Source organism: Lissotriton helveticus, chromosome 4_1, assembly GCF_964261635.1.
Source record: "Lissotriton helveticus chromosome 4_1, aLisHel1.1, whole genome shotgun sequence".
Taxonomy (NCBI): domain Eukaryota; kingdom Metazoa; phylum Chordata; class Amphibia; order Caudata; family Salamandridae; genus Lissotriton; species Lissotriton helveticus.
Genome location: NC_136063.1, coordinates 580,619,769 through 580,647,713, shown reverse-complemented (window position 1 = coordinate 580,647,713; position 27,945 = coordinate 580,619,769). Strand labels below are relative to the sequence as shown.

Sequence of the window (27,945 nt, the reverse complement as noted above, 5' to 3'; positions counted from 1 at the left end):
TAAAAGGACCACAACCCATGTCATAAAAGAGGCCATAAAGGAAGAAACAGAAACAGATACAGAGCAAGATAAGGGATGTGTGTGAATATCAAACTTTACAATGTCCTGTGCTCTGATCCTTAATCTTGATCAGCTGTAGGGCAAGGAACTGGTTCAGCAAGGTCAGCTTCAGGCAATGAGGTCAGTTCACTTGGTTCATCCAAAAGTCAGCACGAACTCGAGCCGACGTGTACGTGTACCAAGGACTCGTTCGGCCGCAGTCGACGGCCTATGTGAGGGCAACCAAAGAATGGCTGCCATGCACAAAATGGAACCCATGGTCCGGAACGAAATCTCCAAATACATAGTGAATCTGTAGGTCTAGCATGACGAGATCACTCGTACTTGCCAAACTCACTAGTTACGGTTTGCTACTATCAAATTCGTAACAAAACCATGTTATTTATAAAACGGGTTCAGAATTCACGGAACCACAGACCCTCCTTTTGCCCTTACATAGGTAATCACTCAGTCTGCGTCTGAATCAATATCAATATTCATCAGATCATTAAGATGCTGCTGGAGCATCATCCTGTTACTCAGTACTTCTCTCGAGACAGGTCCTCTCACACACATAGTAGCACAAAGGCCACATATGGCAGGACCACACTGTACACATAGACAACATGAGAAAAGAATTGCTAAAACCATCCCGGTGATCATCAGAATCTTCCATCCACAAGTTGATAACAGCCCCCAGAACCATCCAGTCAACGACCAATCTCCTTTATCCACATTTATAGACTCGGAGATCTTTTATAACCTAGAAATGGCCTGGTATACTGTGGGAGCATTATCTGGTATGAAAACGCAGCAACTCGATTGGATCAATTTACATACCCCAACTCGGTCTGCAAGTATGATGTCTAAAACCATTAGATTCTGTAATGTCCTAAGGCAATCCGCTTGAAGCTCTGCGGTCAAATTACTAAGGGCACCGGCAGTTTCATTTATGGTGGACTCAACCACTCTCGTCAATTGCCGTAGGTTTCTACTATTTGCCATAGGTCCCCAAAACGGTAGGAAACCCTTGAGAAAGTCTCCCACTTCTTGTCCCGTGCTATCTTCCTGATTGAAGACACCCCTAACAACTCTCGTTCTGTGGTAATCTACAGCAGCAGTATACGTAGGAGGTAACAAATATGCAACATAACATGTTCCCGAAAAATCAGGAGGCAACCATGTGTATGCTCTAACATAGCAAACAAAATACGTGCCCTTAGCTGCTAGAAGCGGTGGGGAAGTTTGGGACGCAAAGACATACGTCTGAGTACAAACACTCTTCCCTAACTGAGCTCTCGGATTCTTGCCTTTTCCTTGCAGACAAAAATGACCACGATGGGGTACGATCCAAATCGGAGGTGACCTTTTTCATCTCTGCTTTTCATTCAGACTAACACTATATCCAGTCATGTTCCATCCGATATAAGCCAATGCCTCATCCTTAGGAATAGTCTCATATGTATCGATATCTCTGATCATATCTGTTATTCCCTTCACCAAGGCACTATTACTCAAATTATCTTTCATGGAACGCAGGGGATAGACTTCGTTGGCATAGATAAACATCGCCTGATATGTCCATACAGACCCATTGTAACTGAATGGCAGAACCAAATAGGGAATACCTCTATCTGTAGTATGTGGCATAAGACCACACACCCAACAATTAGTGGTGTTCACTACCAACTAGTGTTGATGGAGAAGTTGTACAAAGGAATTATTAATAAATTCTGACCTTCTAATCAGTTCATGTAAAGTGTGGAACGAATGCAAAGAAATAGTAGTAGGGAAAGACATAGGTTGGGAGGTAGGTGCAAATGTCTATTGGGTAGCATAAACAATCCCACCCATAAGAGACAACATCATGCTAAAAAACACTAAAAGACACGTTATTAAAAAACATTTGCTACGAATCAATTTACACAGTTCTGTCTTAAAGTTCATTTTTGCAACCGCTCTCTCAGTCTCAAAAAACTCCATCCTCTAACCGTGCTATTCGCGGCAGTTGGTTTTCTTCGCTCAGGTGTGCGTCTGTAAGTCTAGGGAACGCCCTAGAACAAACCAGAACCGTCGACCTTGCGTCTACACGGTTTGACACTCCAAGTTTTGATACCGCGACCCTACAGCTGAACCCGGATGGTGGTTCGAAAAAGGGGAAAAAACAAAAACAAAACAGCTTCTTGGGTGAGAGAGTGCAGAAATAGATTATTTTTTTATTAGTCCATTGTTTCTTTGTCGCAAATTATAACGGCCTTTACCAGACACCGTCTGATCTCGGAACAACAACTCAGGCTCAGTGGTGTCCAATCTCAAAGGCGGAGGCACAGCTGCTTGCAAGATATGATCGCCCTCTCGCTCAGACCTGGTCCCTATCGAATGTGCATCGCTAAACGGCATACATTTCGGCACTCTTTCTGTTTCTGAATCACCAATACCATCACTGATCCACTGGTCGTACGGTAGAGGTAAAGGTACCTTCTTACAATGTACGCCGTGGATCCAATTTCTCTTGCCGTGGACTCTTACTGCTGTTCGTGTCGATAAAAGTACTTGGTATGGGCCGGTCCAACGGGGCTGAATGTTCTTGGTCCGCTGGAAATTGCGCACTAATATCCAATCTCCAGGATTGATGGTGTGACCTGGATCTTCAGATGCTTGTGGGAGGTTATCATGAACCTGTTGATGTAAAACGCGTAATTTAGCCGTCAAATCATACAAGTAATCAACCAACACAGGATATTCGATGTCGCTGAACTTCGTTGGTCTCCGCACTCCCCACACATTTGCCAGGCGACCAAACACAATTTTGTATGGACTAAGTCCTATTCGGGAATGCACTGTAGTTCTGGTTGACGAAAGTGCCAACGGCAACGAACGGGCCTTTGAAGACCAGAACTTGCCTGGATCTTGGCTAACTTAAGCTTCAGAGTACCATTATAGCACTCGACTAAACCAGCTGATTGGGGGTGATTCGAAGCATGAAATTTCTGCCTTATGCCCAAACCCTCACACACTCTCTTCATGATCGGGCCCACAAACTCACTTCCATTATCACTCCATACCATTCTTGGCAAACCAAACCTAGGGAAGAATTCCTTGAGCAGAACTTTAGCTGTGGATACAGCAGTGTTATCCTTTAGGGGATAAGCCTCTACCCATCTTGAAAAGGCACAGACAACCACCAGGACGTATTTCAGATTGTTACATCTCTCCATGTGGATAAAATCCAATTGCAACACCTCGAACGGATACGCCGGAGGCGCGAAGTGACCAGCTGGAGTTGGGGTTCCCTTGCCAGGATTATGCATCAGACAAACCATGCAGTTCTTGACCAGATTCTCCGCTCACTTAGGAATTCCACCATTCTGCCACACTGGAGCCAACAACTTACAAATCCCTTTCGCACTAATGTGAGCCATTCCATGTGCCATCGTAACCACTGCAAGCACATACGCATCAGGCAACAACCATCGCTGGTGTTCCGACAATTCAATCCAACAACCAGTCGAATCCAACATTCCCGTACTCTCTCTCCACACACTCAATTCTTTCTCAGTAGCTTCAGCCTGAATCAGTTTCACACTTTCTATTGTATCTTCACACATTCCTCTATCCGGAACCCATCTCGCTGGACCTGCAACATACATTCGACTCGTCACATCTTTCGCCGTTTCTCTCGCTACTTCATCCGAAAACGCATTACCACAACTAACGTCATTAGGACCAGTAGGCCAAAGAGTATCAGGGAGAAAACGTAATTCCGGTGGAAGCCGATCTTTAGACAAATACATCGGAGAGATCACTTTCTTACCCAATGTAAGCTGCACTCCCGAAGGAGAACAATGCAATGTCGCATTCAACCTTTTCAACAAATCCAAACCCAACAAATTCTCACCACAACCTGTCGTTAAAATAAGGGGTGCTTCCAATTCACAAGGCCCGATAGAAAGAGACAAAGGACTAGAAACTGGATTACGAACTGGGGCGCCAGAGAATCCTACCAAAACATTTGTTAAGCCAGACAAAGGTGCGCCAGGGAGTTTAGAGTGCATGATAGAACTCTTCGCTGCACCAGTATCCAAAAGAAAAGGCTCTACTACACCCGATGTGACTACTGCAACATAAGGTCCACTCTGGTCTACTGGAACTGACACTACTCTCTCCCTTTGTCCTCTGCTACCCTAGCAATCATCATAACCAGTACTCTCGCACGCAACATAATAATCATCAGCATAATATTGAGCAGACCTGCCAGTCGGAACATTCTGCTGATCAAAATAATTCATAGAATTCTGTGGGGGAAAGGAACGCTCGTTCTGAGGACACGGGCCACGCCCTCTACCCCTCGATACTTGCTGGAAACCACCACGACCTCTTGGACCCGACATACCACTCGCACGCTGTTGTAAAACAGGACAATCACTCTTAAAATGCCCGTCCTCCCTATAATATGCACACTGATTCGGACCTAATGGCGGCCTTAGAGAAAAATACCCAGGCTTCTGTGATATCCTCTGAAACTGTGGCTGTTGCTGAAACTGCGAACGTTGCTGTGACTCTTGTTGAGTCGGGCGAGGCGGATACGCCTGCTGCAACAGAACCTTTGTCTTTAAATCTTTAGTCTTTTTCTCTACTCTATCTTTCTCATCCTTGTCCCTATTCTCGTAGTACTGTGCAGTCGCCAATATCTGGGTCGATGAAGAAACAGCCCATGAACTCTCAGAATCTTTCAACTTATTACAAAGCTCGGGTAACAAATTAAAGACAAACTTGTCCACAAACAACCTCTGACCACCGACCACTATGATCTATAAATGTCTCCTCAAACCTAGTGAAGAAATCAGACACACTTTCATCTTTCTTTTGCTTACCTGCAGCTAATTTATCCCAATTCACTCGTAAAGCCGGCATCATTGTCTTCATAAGGTCGATAATCCTGCCAGGTAAATCGGCAACTAAAGACTCAGGCTTAGCTCCACCAACCTGTCTACCATCCGCAGCAGCGATATTCACCCATGTATCACCTAATTCTGGCGCATGATCCTCATGACGAATCTTCGCCCACAAAGGTTGAGGAACCACATTACCCAACAACATGTCAATGTCAGCCAAATTCATGATGCATGCGTCAACTGTCTGGGACAACTCCTTGTAATATCCAGCCGGATTCTTACGGGGATCAGGTAAAGACTGTTTAAGAGCCAAAACCTCAACTCTCTTCCACGGAACATGTACCCATACTCTTTGAAAATGTGCTGGTATAGCTGGGGGAACATTATTCGCACCAGCAGCTACCACATCGCGCCATACTGGAGGAACTTCTCTCATCGGATACTGTCTCACTTTCCTCCTAACAGAAGGATCAGACTCAAACAGTGGCTGAGAAGGAAGCTCGCTCCTAAACGCGAGTATCGTCGCAACTGCTTTCTCAATGCCGGGACCCACTATCGTCCCTTTCGCAAACTCGGACTGTACATTAAGTAACTCCAACGGGACCTGACCCGATTCATTGTCTTCCCATTCCTCACGTAGGAAAGTACACATAACATCAAAAACGTACCTTTGCTTTGGTGCCTCCCACTGTTGGAAGACATCCATAACTGACTCTAGATCATATCTCAAGATATTCGAATTTCATCTACGAGCCAAAAGATCTAACACTGCCCGTTCTTCGGGACCAGGAAGCTGGCTACGTAATTGTTTATGTGTAGAAACAGGGGTCATACTCAATGACCCAAAGAAAGGAGACAAAAGACCAGTAACAGTATCAATCATTTTTTGTCGGGCAGAAGGAGAAGCTGTCATAAGGACAGTAGACAAAGTATTTTAAGGTGATAGAAACGTAGCAGTAGTAGTAAGAGAAGTCGAAGGTACAGGAGAGTGAGACAAAGAAGTGTGAGGCAGAACTGATAACAAAGTCGGCGGCCCCAGAGGAGGCTGTGCCGAAGGAGGAGAAACCAGCTGAGGAGGAGCAGGCGGCTGAGCAACAGCAGGAGGTTGCGGAGGTGCTGTAGCACTCTGCACATAAGGGGGTGGTAATCTCAACAAATATGACATCAAAGGATCCTTTTCAGGGTCCTTAGTTGCACTTTGTAGAAGAGATGGCAAAGCTGGATAACATTTATCAATGGCCATATTATGTTGCCTATGCAACTCCTCAATCGCTTGATCTTCTCCATTTTCTTTAAACTGCTTAGTAGCTTGCATTAGCGATGCACCCTTTTCTCTCTTATCTCTTTTAGCTTGTTTAATCTCTTGTTGTTTGGCTTCCTTTCGCCAAAGGCGGAAAGAGTCAAACATTGCCGGACGGGCTTTCTTCCTAAATAATACAGCTTCCAAATTATTTAAAATCTCGGTATTGAAACTATCATGTTGAGGCCATCGTAAGACACCATCTTTCCTAGTGTAGCGGACCCATACTTCATTAAACGTAATGGGACCCACGCCATGTTTAGAATAGAGCTCATAAGTCGGAGTTCCAACCGGAGGTATCTGACATGAGTCCTCCAACCGGGAATCCCTGTTATGACCACAACAAAATATCTTCTAATTTTGCTAAGACCAGGCATCTTCGCTCACTAATCTAGCTTTAAACTTCAAGGGATTTATCACAAACGATAGTCTCGTAAATGTACGAGTCCCTCGGCTTTGGTAATTGCAAGAACCAAATCAAAGACCCAAAGAAACCCAAAACAAAGGACTGAGAGTGACCCACTTATACTTAGCTAAGGTATCAGTCACGCCACCAGAAGACCCGTCTATCGTCTCCCCATACAAATCATCACAAGGGGGTTGTCCAAGACAGGGCGACAGCCAGGGCAGCAGTCCTTCGTAGCCGTCAGGAAAAAGCGGGAAGCTTTGCAGCAAAAACCTTCAGTCCACGTTCGACATACCGGGGTCGATGAAGTGGGGACCCTCTTCCGGAATTTCCTCACAAAGCTCCTCGCAGTCTTCGGGCTTGGACCGGTACCACTGAAGTCGCCCCACGTTGGGCGCCAAACTGAAGAACCGGGCTTTTTAGTACCCAGCGGCGCCAGGGGCACGCCCAAAGTTTTCGGGTTCACCTGTCTTAGAATACAGAGACACGAGGTACTTCTTGGTGGCGTCAAAGATCGAATTTATTGGCTGCATCCAGAAACAGAGGTCCACGAAGTACAACACCGCGTATATTCATATGAGACTGCTCAAATTTGCAAAAACGAGTCATCCCTTTTATGCCAAAAACCACATTCTGGACAAACACCCATTATTTACAATTTGTCCAATCATAGGCATTATTACAGAAGGTATCGCATAACGACAAACCCACTTTTCGGTTGTCCAGCCCACCATCAATTATGCAGAAAAGCCCAACATTCCTTCTTACATAAGTCGGACAGTACCCATAATAAAAGGACCACAACCCATGTCATAAAAGAGGCCATAAAGGAAGAAACAGAAACAGATACAGAGCAAGATAAGGGATGTGTGTGAATATCAAACTTTACAATGTCCTGTGCTCTGATCCTTAATCTTGATCAGCTATAGGGCAAGGAACTGGTTCAGCAAGGCCAGCTTCAGGCAACGAGGTCAGTTCACTTGGTTCATCCAAAAGTCAGCACGAACTCGAGCCGACGTGTACGTGTACCAAGGACTCGTTCGGCCGCAGTCGACGGCCTATGTGAGGGCAACCAAAGAATGGATGCCATGCACAAAATGGAACCCATGGTCCGGAACGAAATCTCCAAATACATAGTGAATCTGTAGGTCTAGCATGACAAGATCACTCGTACTTGCCGAACTCACTAGTTACGGTTTGCTACTATCAAATTCGTAACTAAACCATGTTATTTATAAAAACGGGTTCAGAATTCACGGAACCACAGAAGTTTCCCACGGGAGACCCTCCTTCAGGAGTCTCTGTAATGGGACCTCTCCAAGAGCATCCAATGGAAATAATTTGGACTTAGCCCGGTTCACATAAAGCCCTGATATTTCCTCAAACCCACAACAGGGTAGCCAGCATAATAGGGACAGAATATTCGGTCTGATACAGATACACCAGAGTGTCATCTGTGTACAATGATGCCACATGTGTGATTGCCCCTTAATCTATGCCCCAGCTCTTCAATACTGACCGCAACCTGCATAGGAGCGGCTCTATTGCCAATGCAAAGTGCAGTGGTGACCGTGGACAGGCTGATGGTCCCCCTGTGTAGTGAGAAGTAGTTTGACACTGTCCTACTGATAGCAGCTTTACACACTGGATAAATGAGTTCCAGATTCCCAATTTCCTTAACACCTGCCAAAGAAATTCCCAGGCAATGGAGTTTAAAGCCTGCTTTATGTCAAGCAGTGCCAAGGCACCCAAGTTCTCAGACAGGAGTGGGGCGTGCAAGACTAAAGAAGGGCATCCGAAGTTGCACAAGGTATTCCGTAAGGGTATGAAGCCGCATTGATCATCATGAATCAAGGTTGGCAGATATTTCAGCAATCTGGATGCCAGGATCTTACTAAGGATCTTTGACATCGGCATTCAGCATCGAGAGAGTGTGATAGGATGATATCTCCTTAACATCCTTATCCAGGTTAGGCAACACTACTATGATTGCCTCCCTCAACGGCTGGCAAAATACCACTATCCCAGGCTTCATTGGAAACTGCTATTAAATGATCTGCAAACACCCCCACTTTTTTCTGATAAGGCTCAGCCGGCAGACCATCACCCCCCAGGGCCTTGGCTGCATTCAAGGCTCTGATCGCTGCTACAATTTCTTCCTTGGTGATGGGAACGTCCAACCGCTCCCGATCCTCATCTGGGTTAAATCCATTGTTCTTTTGCTCACTATGCCACCCCAGTAAGGACCCAGCCATATGCAAATTAGTCTTACTAGGGTGCCTTGGTGAGCAAGAAAATTAATGATTAAACCCAGATCTTTGTGACTGTGGGTGAATGTTTGCATTGTTCAGCATTCCGTCCATCATTTGTTCTTTTTGCTTTTGTCATCCTAAGTGGAAAGGGTATCCCCCAGATGTGGGCCCTGTGTTTACTGCGCCACTGGAGTCAAGTTAGACTCGCCGATGAAGGGTGATATCCCAGTTCCAGTCCCAGGATGCTTGTTTCCGGTCCAGGTAGGACCTGGCTTGGCAGTTTATGCTGGACTGTTCCTATGAGGAGAAGGGTCAAGACTGATTTGTATATGGCTTGGTCCAAACTGACTGTGGTTAACAAAGATTTTTTTAAAGCAAAATCTTTGTGACTTGGGGTGAATGTTTGCATTGTTCCGCAATCCGTCCATCATTTGTCCTTTTTCCTTCTGTTCCTTCTGTTGAACTACTTGTCAGCAGAGTCAGTGAAATTAGAAGATGATACTCGTGCAGATATCTGAATGATGCTCATACAAACTCCAGCGGCTACAGACACTATATGCTGAGGGTCTAACAGAGCAACCTTACAAAATCTCTCTACTGTATGATGATTGGAACAATAATTTGTTTCTTCCCCTATTCCTCTCATTGATAAATATTGTATGGGATGGTGAACATGATTTAGGGTTTAAGGCAAGGTGGGGAATTCCCATCCTTTACACCATGAGGCACCGTAGGATAGAATGAGTAGCCCCATGAGCATACATTGCCATCAGCAAGTTGATAAAACATTATCACATAGCTTTCATTTGTACACACGTGCACAGCTTTCTGTTTTTTTCTGGGGACATGAGATCTTCCTGTTTATTGATATGGGAGTTCATATTGGCCCTACAGTTACAAGACAGCCTCTGGGTGTGGAAATGCTGTGGTAGACTAAGCCAAATTCTTGTTATTGATACCACAAAAGGGTACATTTGCAGAACTTAGACAGGACCACATCATGGCCAGATTTTGAGCGATGTTGTGGGCACATACAGCAGACATGGGATAGGATGGAGAAAGTCTACCGCAAAGGCCCTTTGGGAGATTCCCTTGCTTTATGAGGTATGGTCTTGGATCCATGACCACTCCTGTTGGTAAAAGAAACATTGCTTAGATGCGGAGCACTACTACATTGTGTGGGAGTGCACAACATTCACCTATTTCTAGATGGTATTCCTGACCCAAATCAGTATGAATATGACTAATCAATTGCAGATCTCCTATGTTCCTACAAGGATTATTCCAGCACACTGGGAAAGATGTATATGTGAGTAAAATTGTTGATTTGAAATCCTTACCTGCGCGACTGGCAAGGTGGCGATCTGATGTGATCGGTTGGGCGTTAGTTGAAATAGCCTTTTTACACATCGTAGCTGCAGGGACCTCCAAGCGGGTCACCCCAAGGTATGAGAGACAGGATTACTGTACTTCACCAGAAAGTCTGGTCAAAGACCCTATTGAAACTAAACCTTCATCCAGCATTGAAGGTATAAAACTAACAGTTAACTGTTAAGAAGTCACTATTCACACAACACACCTGTGTTGTGCTGCACATAGAAATCTGCATAGGATTCCAGTGAATATAATAAGGCACTGAGATATGTGATTGCTCTTTATGTACTGCTTCAAACTATTCAAGTAACATACCAGAAATGCGTGATAAACGTGATCACATTTGCCTACTGTATCTCTCAATGTAAACGTGAATAAAGTTGATAACCAACAACAAATGTGATCCCAAATGATACTTGTGATCTATTCGCAAGTTATACTCGATAAAATGTTTTTGTTTATAAAAGACTACTTCATGATCCAGTAACAGTCCTCAAATCAGCTACCTCTCAAATCACATGTTGACTATTTCTTTGCCTTTCAACCCTGTAAAGCTCTCTTCTACGTTTTGCTTGGTGCATGCTATACAAATAGCGCATAAAAAAAATCTAGCATAAAAAAGTTATTGTTCTAAGCAATTGTTTTGCATTATTTTATGTCCTTTGTTATATTTATTTAGCATTATTCCCGTATTGTGCGCTTAAAATAATTATTTTTACATCTAAATAAACAAAGTGACTCCAGGAACTACGTAAGCACTTTGGTACACCACTCTGGTCCCACTTACTAATGCTTCACAATTCATGCACACAGATCCTTGACTGTGACATGCTTTCCTCTTCCTGAACTCACACATCCTCAATATTAAAGAGTACTCTGCTTTGGAATGGAGATGTTTTTAATCAGGCCCCAGACTACCAAAAGGTCCTGCGATGCCATAGAATGACTGATCGCGCGCTAGTCAAAGACTAATTCACAAGAAAACTAGTGACAATGGCTGAAATTAAAGTGAGTGAAACTCTCCGCAAGCCCTTTTGTAAAATGGTACGCGAACTGTAGTGTGGTGATTTATTTATTTGCCTTTTGTGCACTGCAAAAGCCTCTCCGAGGCCTTGAAAAATGACTTTTTTGCAAGACCATAATTTTGATTTAAAAAGTGGAGACTTTACTACGCAAGCTCATTTGAGAAACTTCGGTAAACATCCAGCTCACTGCATACCATGTTTGTTCACCTCTCCCCTTTTCTACCTTTTCATTCTAATGAAAATTATATGTAGCTCTACATTAACATTAGTTATGTCATTTTTACGGTTCTCTGGAGTCGAACATTCTGTGCTGTGTAGGTAAGGTACATTGCACTCTCCTGTTTTAAATAGCGAAGGAACTTCTGAATGTCTTACAGATGTTTAAAGGTATTAAAGCAAGAACCGACCTGAAGGTGGCAGTCTCGGTTTTACCAAAGCTTGTTCATCCTCTTCTTATATACAATGAAATTAAATGAAAATAATATTTATATTGCGCAACAATAACCTGGAGGTATATTAGGCGCTGAGAAACCGAATATGTTTATGGAAAGTGATGAGAGGCTATTTAGAGAAATGCTTATTTAAAAAAAAAATCCTGAATTCCAGTAAATTTGATTTCTTTTTGAGTTTCGTCGTACATGTCTGGGGATTACAAGATTACCACGAGTGGATGAGCGCAGTGAACGTGCTGGAATGTGACGTTGGAAAAGTTGTCTCAAATAATCTGGGCCAAGGCCTTGTAGCGCTTTGAAGGCAGAACAGAGTGTTATAAATTGGATGCGTTTTCCAATCGAAAGCCAGTGTAGTTGGACCAGAGCTTGCCATGCAGATTTGTTTTTCGCGATACCTAGCAGTAACGTCTGCAACTTGTGCAGAAAAAGTTTTTGAATTTTAATAAAGAGCGCGTTACAGTAGTCCACTTTAGAGGAAATGAGGGCCGTGACTACCTTTTTTTTGCAAGCTCAATGGAACACAGGGCAAGACTTATCTGAGAATTTTCAGGATGTGAAAACAGGAGGAGGTGGTGTGATTTATCTGTCCTTCAAAGGATAACTTGGTGTCGATGATCACTCCCAAATTATTTGCTTTGCTGCATGGGCTGGGCAGGGTTCCCAGGTCTCGAGTCCATCAATTAGGGGGCCAAAAAGAGGTGTTATTTCCGAACAGCAGAACCTCAGTTTTTGAGGAGTTCAGCCTCAGGCAGTTATTGCGCAACCAAGCCAATATGGAGCATGCAATCATAAAACTGTAATACTGTGACTTCCATTTTCAGACACAACGATCTACGTATCCTCAGTATACACAACAAGCACAAAACCCTAGGATTTCTTTGATCAACGCTGCAAGTGGGGTGACATATAGATTAAATAGGGTGGGGCTCAGGGACGAGCCCTGAGGCACCCCACAAGGCAGTGAGAAGGCTGGCGATGTAAAGTGCAAAACCACGGGGATTTAGGATCCGATAAACAGAGTTGTAGTGGAAAATCGGAGTGTTTGTCAACCATAAAACTGCTTTTCAGATGTACCAAGCCTTTTTAAACGTTCAGAAAACTTTTCTAAATCATTAATTGGGTTTACGAAACCATTAGATGTCAGAATTTGCAAGACGTGTAGTTAGGACACCGTTCCAAATATTGATTCTGTATGGCATGTATTAATGTTTTGCAACTGAAGTCCTGTCACAAATATTAATATTTTACTGAAACCTCCAAAAACATTTATTTTCTTATTTTTGTGATGCATCCCATTCTTTAAGGAATATGAGCTGCATTTATTTTTAAAGACATGATCACTTTATTTAAACACAATCACAGATATGGTGGTCTGCTTAACCCAGCAGATCACCATACCTGTGAATGCAACGAATCATAGTGGGTCGCAATTTATTACCTGCCTCATTCATATTAAAAAGGTGGTCGAATTAACATCCACTATGATTTTGTATTCTCTGAACCAATCTCTTAGTATATAGGTCGGTAAAAAAAAAAATAATGCATTAGGTAAAAGTTGGTGCGCAAATTGCGATCACTTTTACCAAATACATTGCATGTACATCTGGCCCTTCGTTCTGTTTTCAAGCCTTATTATTTACCTGGAAAAATAGCACAACCTGAAAAAATTCTCACAGTCGACAACTGATGTGCTAGCTGTACCAAATAAGTAGGAGAAAGACTGATAAAGAAGTATATAAGATTTTCCCTGGCTGCACTTTTTGGCAGAACGGGTAATTGGAATACATCTCATAGTAAAATCAGCACCACAGAAAACATACTGAAGAAGAAAAGCAGCCACAATTTGTGTTTGGAGGCTTGGTGACATTATTGCTATTGTTGATTTTCATATACGTGTAATTGAAATGGGGCGAGAGATGCCCGAGCCTGGAGAGGTACGGTTTCCTTTACAGCGTGGTTGTATGCAGACATTGCAAAGTTTCCTGATATTGCTTTATTGTCCTAGTGGTGTGTGAGTGAGTGTGAAGGGCTGTGGGTTGTGAACATTCTACACATTTACAACACACCATGCAGATATTGCAAGGTTTCTTAATATTACTTTATTCTCCTTAAGGCCTGCATGGTTTTATGTTATGTAAATTTTATAATAAAGTGCGCAAATGCCAAAAAATTGCATCTTGGCGCTAGTGTCTATACAGTATTCTGAGACAAAGGGCGACTGGAGTTAATTAGTGGCCGGAGGGAAAAGGCCAGGTTTGTAATTTTTTTCTGAAAAACAGATTGGCCTGCGACCTGAGATGGTCAAGCAATGCATTCCACCATATACATTTGGTATGGGAAAAATTGGGCTGTTCTAATTCTAGGGTCAACTACCTTATTAGCAGCTGTGGATCATAGATTGCCTGTAGGTATATACCATTTGAAAATCTTTTGGAAGAAGAGAGGGCCATCCTTGTGTATGGCCTTGAACTTCATCCGCTCTCTGATTGGTAACCAATGCAGGTCCAAGATGTTCAGTGAGATGGAGCTAAATTTAGGAAGCTTCAGCAACACTCTAGCTGCAGCATTTTGAAGAGTTTATAATTTTCTCTGTAGACTCTGCTGGGAGCCTACATACAGAGCATTACAGAAATCTAGTCTCAAAATTGGCAAGGCTACAATTACTGTTTTTTGCAGCTCTAACCGAAGAAAAGGCAGACATTTATTCAAGACTTTTAATGTAAAGAATCAGGAGGAAGTCACCTGATTTACGTGGTCGACAAAGACCAGATTAGAGTTAAAGATGACCCCCCCAAGTTCCTTGCTTTTTGGACTGGCGATGAAGGTGAGCCTAAATTGGAGAGCCACCATGAGGTATTCTAGAATTTTTCTGCATCCAATCAATGATATTCCTCATGCAATTGCTTAGCTACTTTTATGGGGTTTAAGGAGACTGACACCACTATCTGTGTGTCGTCAGCATAAGAAAGTACTGAAAAGCTCAATGAGTGGGGTGATGTACACATCAAAAAGAGATTAACTGAGTGAGTATCCCTGTGGGACCCCCGCATGGGAGTGTAAAAGGATCCGAAGTGAAGCTTTCAAAGATGACAACTTGCTTGTTATTAGACAAAAAGGAGCTCAGCGGTTCTAATGCTCGATCCCTGATGCCTGTGTGTCCGAGCCGGTTGATCAGAAGAGTGATAAACCGTATCAGATGCGGCCGAAAGATCGAGCAGGATGAGCGTCGCCTTTCTACCATTATCAACAATTGCTCAGATTTCTTCTGTTGCATCTATAAGAGCCGACGCTTTACAATGATGGGGTTTGAACCCATGTTGTCAAGGGTCCAAGTGTCGTATGCATCAACACATTTTTCCATAGACACAGAATGGGCAAAACCCTTTGATGCGTCTTGCCCCAAGACGTTAATTGATTTGAGAAAGGCCATGATTTCAAGGTTCAAACTTTTTTCTAGAATCTTCGGGAGATAGGCCTATAGTTTCTTTCATGGGGGCCCAGCTTAGGTTTTTTAATTAAAACATTTTTTTAAAGAGAGGCAGGATGGAACTTTTTTTCCCAGCTAATGAAAAGCAGCCAGAAGATAATATTTTATTTAGGACTGCTGGAAGGTGAGTCGGTATTGTATTTGCTACCGGATGAATAACCTGCGGAGTTCAGGGATCCGATGGGGCACCAGCCTTGGCACTTTTGATTAGTTTGGTCACTTTATCCTCTATAAGAGGGGTAAAGGTAGTAAGCAATAGCTGCCCTTACTCCGTATTCTAGGTACTATTTTCCTCTAATACCTCATTTTTACATGATGTCTCAGTGCTTCCTGACAAAGCGGTAAACTCCAGAAATATATTGTTGTCTTTAGACAGAAAGAAGTCCATGATTTTGTTACACAGTGACTGGTCATGTGTCACAAGGTTTTTATTGCTAATCTTAGACAGAGTTTTAACTTGGTTGAAAGTTTTTCCGATGAATTTTTTGCAGTATTAATTTTATCTGTAAAAAATTTGATCTTGGCAGCGTTTATTTGCCTTTTAAAGTCTTTGATCTAGTTTTGATGGAGAGTGTGAGGGTTGGATGGTTGTGAGCATCCAAAACATTGGCAACACCAGCACAGTCTAGAGGGCATGGGGCACGCACAGGATACCATAGTAACCCCAAAGCTTTCTTTAGGCTTATTAAACCTTAAATTGGTGACCGATTTATAAAAAATAATGTAAAAAAGAAAATAAAAATTCTCCATTGGCTTTCCCTCGTAAGTCGCATCACTCCTTTCTAAGATTCAGTTCCCACCTGCGTACAGTGGTAGATTCTACATGGTGATGGACTTTGTTCTTTTGACGCTAGATGTGGGCCGTGAGTCCCTTCCTAACACTTCACGGATCCCCCTGACCTCCCACCCCCTTTTGCCAGACCACACCCCCCAGACCTCCCACCCCATTTTGCCAAAGCCCCTCCACCCCCCAACCCTTTGCCAGATCCTCCCTCCCACCTTCCGTTGCCAGACAGCTCCCCTTTGCCAGACCCAAGACCCTGCCCTTCTGCTCCCCTTCGCCGGGAAACCAAAGCACCATGTACTGCCCTGGGTGTTATATTTTCACAAAGGTCTCGTTACCCTTGGTTTCCTTAGATGCTGGCCAAGCCAGGACCCCAAAACTGCAGCCTTACCCTATGTAAAGGGAATGGAAATTGGGTTTTTGTTTTCAGATATGGTTTTGACATCGGCCTTTCTTTGTGGGTAAGAAAACATAGTAATATCTATACAAGGGGGAACATCTATTACAACCCTGGAATTACATCTCAGTGCCTTTACAATGCAGTCAGTTACACGACTGCGACATTACCATGAGTTCTATTACACCGCAATTCATTACGACTTGCTTTAGCGAATGCGGTGTTGGACTGCTGTTGGATTTTAAGCCCAACATCTTCCCTACTGCTAACACCGACTGGGGTTGGAATAATATTTTAAACTATTCCAAAGTCTAGCGCTTCCCTAAAGCAAATAGTTGCAATGACTTGGTTTGTAATGGAACTCATGGTAACGACACAGTTCTGGTATTGACTTCATTGTTAAGCCACGTTTACTTTTGGCATACGTGGTACGGATGGTATTCCTATATAAGCCATAGGAACATGAACTCCCCCGGGTATCTAGTTTTCAGAAATGTCTGGGGATGGTGGGTTTCCCTAGTTGCAGCCGAACTGGATCCCCGCCCATGATGGCAACATTTACTGAGTGAGAGATAGACAGCATTGTGCTTGCTGATTTTGAACTGTACTTCTTTGCTCCTCAAGCATAGAAGTAATGGCCGAAGACTTACAGGCCCAAGAATCGGAATATTGGTGCATTCCAACATCAGGGATTATTTTCATGGGGCATTAAGCAGGCACAATGGGTTTCTAAGTACACCATGGCTGGACGTGACTGCACAAGCTTTTTAAAAGTGATAGTTTTCATACATAAATTAAAAAATAGCCCTGCTTACCCCGCCCAGATAAACATGCTAATAGTGAACTAAGAGGTACATTAATTGTTAAGGGCACCCTTTGGGTGGCCTGAGATTGTATCATACAAGAAAAATATTATAATTTATTAAATCAAGCACAGGACAAGATTTTGTACAGTGCTTATTCTGAAGTCATGTGTTCCAAGGTCCTCTAATATGTGATAATGAAGAAAAAAGAGGGAATGTGAAATAAAACAATTGCCTAAGATCGCACAGTTTGGTCAAGTGGGGAAGCCAGGACTGATCCCAGGTATTCTGGTTTCTCGTCATGCAAATTAGCCACTAGATGTACATCCCTACACAAGCCTTGCCCCCCCCCCCCCACCTCCGAAAACCACCACCCTGCTAACATCAAGGAGGCGCTCGGTCACCCCACAGACCAGACCTTTTGGCCCCTGTTAGCATGTCTGCGAGTACCCATGATCTAGGGAATGTTGGTCGGCCTCTATGCCAGGGGACGCTCCTCTCGTTCTTCAGATTAGATAATTTCCTGGTGGATTGTTGGAAAATACCAGCTCACGAATCGCAGCAATCCCTCAGGAGGAAGGGGCATCCTTTGATTTGGGAGCAACGTGATTTCAAGGTTGCTAGGAAAAGCCTATGCTGCTTTCAGTGCCAAATATCACTTTGGAGAGAGGAAGTCGGGTAGCCAAGAGACTCAAGATAACTCCTGCAACGATGTGAATGTCAATTAATTGGAACCACACTTAATTTCGTTCGGTGACAAAGAAATACCCACTCCACTAATCTTATCCTAGATACCCTATTTTGGGTACTGGGACTGTTTATGGAAAGTGGCGTATGGGCCCTTTTCAGAGTAAAATTTACCAGCTCAGTGTAGAAGCGAATCCATTAGTAATGCAGTTGATAATCTTTGCTCTCTCACTAACAGTTCCAAGCAGTCCATGCACAGGTTTTGTTGGTAATACTGGTAGTAGTCTTTGATAAGTATAGTTTAGTTATTTTATGTTGTGGGAAACACCTTCGTCTCACGTCTGCGTGCTACTTCATGCTTTTGATTTAGTGTGATGCAGGATGGAAGCTGATTTTACTGCAATTGAATCCTGTAACTCCAAGGTTGAACACAGATCTCCAGAGTCATTGTATTAGTCCATTTAACAATAGCTCTCATGGAATTCATGGGACGTGCATTTAAATCGATATACCATGCGTCCCTAAATATTGGTGATGGTTGTTGTGACTGTTATTAACTATACATTCAAAAATGTAAAGCCTTTTTATAGTGGTACGTCAGTTTAAGCAGATTTCTTAATTATTTGGGCTGGACCTTTGAATAATCTCTGTTCTCGTTATATTTTCTGCCTTCCATGTGCACGCAGTGTTTCAAGAAATAAAAGGTGAAAACCATTTAGTGCCTAGAAGATTGCGGTACTGAAAGAATCCTTTAAAAGTATAAAAACCAGACAGTAGATCATTTGATTGAAAGTAATCTTTCAAATATATGACGGCATTTATAAGGTGAAAATGTTCCTATGCGCTTATCTGTATGGATGTTAATGAGTGCTTTGTGGCATGCGTCGGCCTTTGCTTTATCATGACCAGTTCTGGTAATGTAAATAGCTGTAAACAAAATGAGCCTAAAGCGATGTTAGCATTGTGGAGGCTTTAAAACTATAATAAATTCCACTGTAATTCGGTGCACCTTTACCAGAGCCTCTGTTGATTGGGGCAACATGTGATGTTAAATATATTTGTCATAGTTTGAATCTTCTCTCCCTCGCCACCCTGCTCATTAGATTATTTTCCACAGCTACGAAGGAGTTTCAGGGTGCTTTAGCTTGAAAATGATGACCTAAAGACAAAACCGCCTCCATTTGGCTTCTTGTGTGCATCTTGAGCACGTTTTTACAGTTGAGTGGTATTTTTCTTATGGTGTTAATTATTCATGCTCAAGATACAAGCAGTGAGCCGCTTTGTTATTGAACCTTCTTGTAACTTGAGGTTTGCTCGACAAGTTGAAAGCTGCTGAGTTCATCTTATCATTGTCTTGCTGCTTTTGTTACTAAGCAACCACTCTGATGCTTGCTCATGTACTGCAACTCAGTTGCTATTGAATCGTGACCTGTGGGACATTACCTTAAGTCGATGGAAATACAGTTCATCTGTAATTCACTGGTTGAGCCTTCTGCTGTTCTGAATATATCCGAAGAATATAGTGTGCTCCGGTAAGGAATATCTTTTACTCCTAAATCAAACTCCTATTGTTTTTAAATATAGTGAGCTTTTCTGAAATGCGCTTTTAACTTTTCCTTGGTAAAGTCCTGTTCAGTGGGTGACTAATTAACAATATGTCGAAAATTAACTGTGAGCAAATGGATTTTTTAAATTTCCGTGTAATATCTCAACCTGACTTTGTGAAATTTGGGTGTTCTGACTATGGTTGTTATGGTGTACTTTTTCGAGAATGCATATGGGAATAATAAAAACGGTGGCCTAACATATACATCTGTTTTAAAGAAATCACAGTAAGTTTCGAAAAATATATTTTATTGTAGTTCAGAAATGAAACTATTTTGCCAGTATCAAGCTCCACGGAAAGAGCAGAGATATGTTCTATAGGCTTATGTTAGAATGTTTGAAATGTAAACAAGGCTGCAGACCTAAACCTATCCTATAAACGAATAGATGTCATGGATACTTGAGAAACTGTGCACTCTGGGCAGGGGAGCCCAAAATTTGAAAATACTATCCACGGTATGTGTGTAACCTGCTACTGAGACCGACAGCCCTGCTTCAATAAACCATCATACATATACAAGCGCTCCAGAGTTCCAATTTACCTCGAAAAATGTCCAGTAGAAATGATCCATTAGCCAAACTGCCCCAGACAGATCTCAAACAAAAAGATAAAAATAAATCCGCGGAGAGCCACAAAAAGGAGGATGATTCCAGAGACAATCTAAAATGTATAACCAGTGGTGCATGATAATTAATTTGACAAGATGTCCTAGGTTCACTGTTTGCCACGTTCTGTATGCTGATAACAGTGGTCAACGAAGAACTTCACAGCATAACACTAACCAATTTCAAGGAAGTGTTTTCAGTAAGTCAAATAGTGTCTATATTTGACTTGGTACATATCAAAGACTAAAGTTGGTATCTTTGTAATGCTAAATATCTTTGTTATAGCTGTAATCTTCTGCCACTCATCACTCGGTTTACCATTTAGAAAACCTTGAATGGTTTTATAATGGAATAACTGAGGCGTGATAAAGCAAAAAAAATGGGGGATCCCCTCTCGTGATACTTGAGGCTAGGGAAAGGAGGGGAATTACTAACTAAACAATATTGAATATTTCCCTCATAGCCTATACATACTTTCCTTTCAACATTGTTCGTATTCTTTTAGATTAACATCAGAGTACAACAGTAACAAATATGATCATCTCATTATTCTTTTTATTTATCAAAAAATATAAATATAATTATTTCTGGTTTTTTTAAAAAGACATTTTTCAAAAACATATTCTACATGAACATTTCCTATTTTTCCATTGTTATAAATCCATATTCATTAATGAGAATTCAAATAAAAAATAAATGCTTTTCTCAAATATATACAATAACAATACAATGCAAATACTTTAAAGAAAAAATATATAATACCCTGGTTTAAATTTCATAAATACACCCATACTACAGTCATTCAAACTCAACCACTTTCATACCAAACACACAATATCTGTACACAGTTGAGTGTAATGTGTGGCCAGGAAAATTCTTGCCACAATTGGACACCACAGTAAACAATACAGGGTTCCACGCAAGGCCGACGCGCGTTTCGGTGGGTTAATGATGTTAGGACCACCTTCCTCAGGACCTATCCAGATATCTGCTCCAAACTTTCATTGACCAGGGAATCTATAAATACAAAAAGAGCACTGTTGTATCTCTACAAAAAAGCATGATTTCTTTGGAGTACTGACTACTTATGCTGTCCAACACAAAAGGCCTTGGACCCACCCTGAACCCACACATACTACCACAAGACTGTGCACCTTGAAATTTCTTGAATATTTCCACATCAGTGAATGAAGTCTCCTAAATTGATGCCTATAAAATACACCTCTAGAAGGGCAAGCTGTAGATCAGTGTGAGAAAATAGAATAGGAGGATAGCCACCGCTTTCACTTCCCAAATAAAAAACACAAAAATGTGGGCAGAAAAGATTGAATTGTTAAAGGGAAAGAAAAAGGGAATACATCTATATTAGATTAGAGTGACAGAGCAGAGACGAAGAAGACAGAACTTCACTGTCATAAATGTTCTTTTACTTACGAAATCAGTGATTTATATAAACATCCCAATAAAAATGAAGGGATACATATGATATCCAATCCTGGAGTCCAGCCAGATCACCAGTTCAGACTCTCTCTGTCTATCCTGTGTGAAAAACGTTCTATCAGCAAAGCTAATGTAAATACAGTTGTCACTAATTAATTCTTTTTGCTGAAGGGTAGCTGGTTCTTACCCCTAATATTGGTTTTTGTCACATTTAATATTTCAGTAATCCTCCATGTCGGATTTACGTAACAGCAGCTCAAATGTTAAGCGGAGGGCGGGCGTACTATTAATTTTCCTGTAGGATAACCACATGAGAGTCCTTACCAATAAAATATTAACGTGAGTGGAAAAAGTTTTACAGCCAACTTTATAGAATAAATCTTATTTAGTACTGACCTCAAATCGATAGATCGTGTAATTATCAATGTCTGTTAGTTCTATTTCATCTTCATAGTTAAAGGCATCTCGGGAACATGGTTATGTATTGTTTCGCTGTCCTGTCAAAAATCGAAAAAATAAACATGTTTTAGATGGGGGAAAAAAAAGATTAAAGCCTAGCTAAAAATAGAATCAATACTGGCCCCATTATAGATTAACCTCTCTTTCAGTTGGAAGTGAGGACTGCTTTGCCCACATACACGGACATAGCGAATATAAAAAGCATAGAACCCACATCCAATTGTTCACGAAATGCATTGTATAACCTAAGAAGAACCAAGCACACGATGTCTGCATATCCAGCGGTAACTCCCACTCTATTATGCCCAAATAACAGACTTGTTAATATTTCAAATTCATTGAGTCACTAGACTTCGACAACCAACCTAAGATCCACTGCTCCTACTCGTGACTTCGTGGGGGTCCCTATCACGCCACACAACCCCGATTCCACATAAAAAATGCGTGTAACAGCCAGTATGATCCTACTCCTCCAACAGAGTCTCTTACCTCCGTGGCGGTATAGCGAGGTCCTTCAAACTGCCGCTCCGAATCACTCCCAAAGCAAGGGAGACATGTTCAGTGACCCTACTAAATAGTTCCAAAAAAACTGGAAACACCTGGTAACACAAAGTCACGGGGCTATCTCAGTTCAAAAACCAATTACATAGAGAGAGGACTATCTTCCTCACTTGATAGTTGGACGCCATATTGAAATTCTCGGGACATGATGACAATTAATACCAGAGACTCTATGTAACCAATTACTTAGAGAGAAGACTATCTTCCTCGCTCGATAGTTGGACGCCATATTGAAATTCTCGGTACATGATGACAATAAAAGACTCGTCACAGTTAATGAAGGTAAAAACCCTCAGGTGCCCCTCACGTTAAATCTCCTATTCTAACGAAACCAAAGTGATAAGTCAGAACGAATTTAAGAAGTTCATGCTCGCGAGGAACAGCTTTACCAGTTTATTAGTAATGCCCCGCAAAAGGAGGGTGATGCCGCAAATTCGATGATCAAATGCCGATAGTGGACCATAATGATTTACAAAAATAACTTTTCATGATGCATGATGATGTTTAAATCTCAATTCATACTATGATAAACATAAAAGAAAGACTCTGACCCTCAGCTAAAAAGTTGAAAGGCTAAACAATCCAGACCTACACTGCGAACATGGTCAAGACCCAATCGGATAGTTTATGTCTTCCCTGTATATTGGAAGGAAAGGATTATAAACAACACCACTTGACTATCCCACAAATAAAGGGAATGAAGTTCACAAAATAAACTGTTTGACCAATCTTGCTTTTAAAGGACCACAGCTTTTCCCAATTTGCTTACATTCAATGTGGGAAGATTGTAAATACCTGGCATAGATTACATATTTATTAGGATTTAGTAACGTACAAGGCTATATCGTCGTTCAGCCCTTTACGGATACAATCTAAATGAAAGATCCAAAAGGTCTCACGTTTTTTGCGTGTAGTCTCAACTAGTTGGCCCATTTTTCTTTTAATTTTTCTCAATTATGCACCACTTCAGTTCTGTTTCTAGGTGTTGCTTGTCAATAAAATGTTGTACCAGAGGAGCAGTGACTTTTTTAGTCCTAATAGCGGACTTATGTTCGCTGAATCTCTGCCGAAATTCGCGACCTGTTTCCCCCACATATGCCAATCCACAAGGGCAGAAAAGTATATAGATGATATTACTGCTCCTATAATTTGTGAGATGTTTCAGTTTTACATTCATGCTGTTGTAATTAAAGGAGTCAGTCACCAAGGCTGCCTCACAGGCATGGCAGGAACCACATCTGTGATTTCCCAGTACTACCGGAAGGCCCGTGATAGTCCTTTGCGTTTCAAGGTTTTTAGCTTTATCCCTTGTATGAACCAACAGATCCCTGGGGTTCCGGTTCCTTCGATAGGCTACCAATGGTAGCGGAAGTTGAATGTCCTTTTCGTCTGTATTAACAATTCTCCAATTCTTATTGATCACATTTTTAATCTTAAAGTTAAGTGCGGAATAATTAATGACACACGTCATTTTATTGCGTGGTTCTCGCTTGGTACCTTGTAATAGTGCCTCTCTGTTACAGTATTTCGCCCTTTTAAAAGCTTGGCGTACCAGGCGATGTGGACAACCACTTCTAAGAAGCCTTTTCTTAAGTGCGTCTCCATGATAATGAAAATCATTCATGTTGGTACAATTTCGTCTAATGCGGAGAAACTCCCCAAAGGGGATAGAATCTTTTTGACAATTCGGATGGAAACTTCCGCATTGCAAAATCGTATTCTTAGCTGTAGGTTTGCGGTAGAGACTGACCTAAAAATTACCTCTAGTACCATCAATCATGATGTCTAAGAACTCCACATTACCACACTATAATTCACTGTGAACTTTAAATTTGTATCACTAGCATTAAGCCAAAGTATGTATTCCTGCAATTGTTCATGACCACCTCTCCATACAAAAAAAATATTGTCAATAAAACGTTTCCATAAAAAACATTTTTTTTTAAAAAGGAGCCGTTTCATTAAAAACATTTCTTAGTTCCCACTCCCCCATGTACGTATTTGCCACACTTTGAGCACAGGAAGCCCCCATGCTCGTGCCCTTAATTTGTTTATATAGGGATCCTTTAAATTCAAAGAAATTGTTCAAAAGGACGATTTCCAGGCATTGTAATATAAAACCGTCAGGTCTATTGCCAGGAAATCTTTGTAGGAGGGATGCACAGAAAGTAATTCTTGACATCGAGGAATGTTGGTGTTCAACGCCTCAATGTCAAGCGTTACTAAAAATTCTGTATCAGGATTCAATGGTAGACCCTCTACCTTTCCAATCATGTCTCCTGTGTCCCGTATAAAGGAAGCATATTTTTGTGTTAGTGGACATAAGAATGAATCTACATATTTAGTGAGTGGTTCTGTATTCGACCCAATGGTCAATATGATAGGTCGCATGGGAGGGTTGGTCTCATTTTTATGTGTCTTAGGGAGACCATACAAAGCTGGTGTTATAGGACAAGTTTTATTGAGGAATCTATACTCTTCTTCACAGATGTAACCTTCACTTAGCGCTTCTTGTGTCATATCCTGGATTGTGGTATTTAATCGGACAAGTTCTCTCGATTGGGCTGGTCTATAATGTTCCGTTACTGCTAGCATTTCCATTATTTTTTCCTCATATTCTTCTTTATTAAAGACAGTAACGCCCCCACCCTTGTCACAGGGTTTAATTACTATATCCGGATCCAATTTGATTTTCTTCAAGGCCGTATTTTCAGTTTTAGATAGATTAAACCCAGGTTTACTCTAATTTTTAGTAATGCGTACAATAGCTTTTAGGACGTTTTCTTCCGGACCCACCATGTCAAGTGTGGGTGTAAAGGTAGAAGGAGGTTTACACAGGGACTGATTACTATTATCCTGCTCCACCAGTCTATCCATAAACATTTTTTTTAGTCTGCCTTTCTAAAAAAAAGCAAACAAATCTTCATGAAGTTTGAATTTATTCAACTGTGTCTAGGGTACAAATGTAAGCCCCCGACTTAACACGGAGATGTCTTCAGTACTTAGTCTTAGATGATAAATTCTAGATGGGTAAGGTGTCCTGATTTGTTACTTTCTCTATGGTGGTGCTACCTTCTACCACCAATATTGTTGGTTCCGAGTTTTAACATACATTTGTTGAGGTTGTGGGTTTGTTTGATATTGACCTCCTCTGTCTTGTTGCCACCTGACATTCCTTCCCCTGTATTGGCCTCTCGGTAAAAAACCACGACATTGGAAGGGTTGTTGTATGTGTCTACCTCTGTATGGTCTGGAGCTGTATTGTGCTCCTCCTACCTCCTGAAAATTATCATTATCAGAATCCGATGATCCTGTATGCGAAAAATTTGTAAACTGTCTCCTATAATTGTTAGTATAGTTAGGAGCATAGTTTCCTTGATTGCCATCTTGATAGTATATGGGGTTCAAGTAAGGATAAGCCTTTTCCCTTGTGAACCATCTAATATCTTTCCTCAGTTTTTTCTGATTTCTTATTGGTTAAGTATGTATCAAAGTCTTTCATGTAAGTCTGAATTTTTTCTAGCTTATTTTTTGCCTCCTCCACTGCATTAGATGTTCTTAGTTTATCTTCTAGTGCGAGGATTTCCTGGTTCAGTACTGACAGAAGTTCTTTCGCAGTTTCAATTATCAGCATCATCCAGTCCCTGGAGCAGCGGTTTGCGATGAGCGACCACCGCTCCAGGAACTTGCGAATTTCAATGACTAATGCCGGTGCGTTGCGTACTCTTAATCCGGAGGGAATCACTCCCCACCTTAAGATATTCTAGCATATAGAAAGCATGGGATTCTATGCGTTTGAATTTTTTCTTAAGGTTCAGTAAATTCTACCATTCACTATTGTCTCCTTGTTGGATGGCATTAGTGCTAGTACTACCAGTAACTTGGCCTAATAATGATGAAAATTCCTCGTCTGAAAAGCCAAAAGTCTGTAGGCCATCCATATTCCTGAGGGTATGTGTGAGTTCTTTCTTATAATTTCTAAATAGACACTCCTATAAGAGAGCACCCAATCAAATTCAAATTCCAAATATATTATTCCAAAAACAGAGAAAGAAAAAGAAGAAGAAAACAATTATATATGTTCATACACAAAAACAAAAAAGGTTACACATCACAGGGCAGCACACGTAGGTTCACAACGGGTCTAATCCTTCTAACTGTATCCAGAGAGAGACATTCTCTCCTACACCTAATCCCACGGTTCAAGAACCGTGAATGCTAAAGCAAAAAAATGGGGGACCCCCTCTCGTGAAACTTGAGGCTAGGGAAAGGAGGGGAATTATTAACTAAACAATATTGAATATTTCCCTCATAGCCTATATATACTTTCCTTTCAACATTGTTCGTATTCTTTTAGATTAACATCAGAGTACAACAGTGACAAATATGATCATCTCATTTTACTTTTTATTTATCAAAAAATATATATATATTTATTTCTGTTTTTTTTTAAAAAGAAATTTTTCAAAAACATATTCTACATGAACATTTCCTATTTTTCCATGGTTATAAATCCATATTCATTAATGAGAATTCAAATCAAAAACAAATGCTTTTTTTTTTGAGGAGGAGCCAAGACGTCGACCAAGATAGCCGCATAGGCGCCCGGCTCCGCAGCTCGCCCTCTCCCTCCCTAACATCCTGGCATCTATCCTGCGCTAAACCCCCATCCCCTTGCTGCTGAGACGAAGCAGTGCCCAGCCGCGCAATTCCGAGCTCGCGCTCGCCCCGGATGACTGAGAAAGGTCGACGCAAGGGCTGTGGCCTGAATCGATTGTACTCCGGGGCCTCCAGTGGCTGCGCTGCCGGTGGCGAGACGTACTGCGGCGGTAGTGGCTGGGCAACAAAGACCGGTGAACTCCGGCGGGAGTTGCGGCTCGCTTGATTTTGCTGGCGGCCGCAGGCGTGGGACAGTTGGGCTGCCCCGAGGAGACCTGGTTCTCGGTGTGATTGGCAGTCTCCAGTGTCGTGGTTCTGACTCCCTCCCTCTACACGGTTGCTTGGATGTTTGGGGCGCTGAAATGCGTACTGTCCTGCATGGCTCCAGTATAACCTGCAACGTCTACTGCTGAGGGGTAATGCGACCCGGAGCGCACGATAGGATGTGTACCCTCCAGTCTGGGGGGCCCTCGGGGGTGAGGAGTGTGACAACCACTGAAGGCGGAGAGAGGGACTGTACCCCGAGGGACGTTCTCTTGGCTATTGAGGACTGTTGTATCTCCCTGTGCCATGGACTGCTGGCCGTCCCTGACTCCCGGGTGATTGTTGCCTCGGATATGGTGCCGGACGCCGTGGAGGAGACAGGGATGGGCTGTTTGGACGGCTGTGTTCCATTGGTAGTGATTGCAGACTATCGGAGGTACTGTGGACTGC

General features: G+C 42.0%; 1 protein-coding gene across 7 annotated transcripts in view; it reads left to right on the top strand.

Annotated features, from left to right (window-relative positions):
- CSPP1 (centrosome and spindle pole associated protein 1) overlaps nt 1-27,945 on the top strand; it is a 1,229,219-nt gene that overhangs the window by 184,218 nt on the left and 1,017,056 nt on the right. The gene's annotated exons all lie outside the window — the stretch shown is intronic.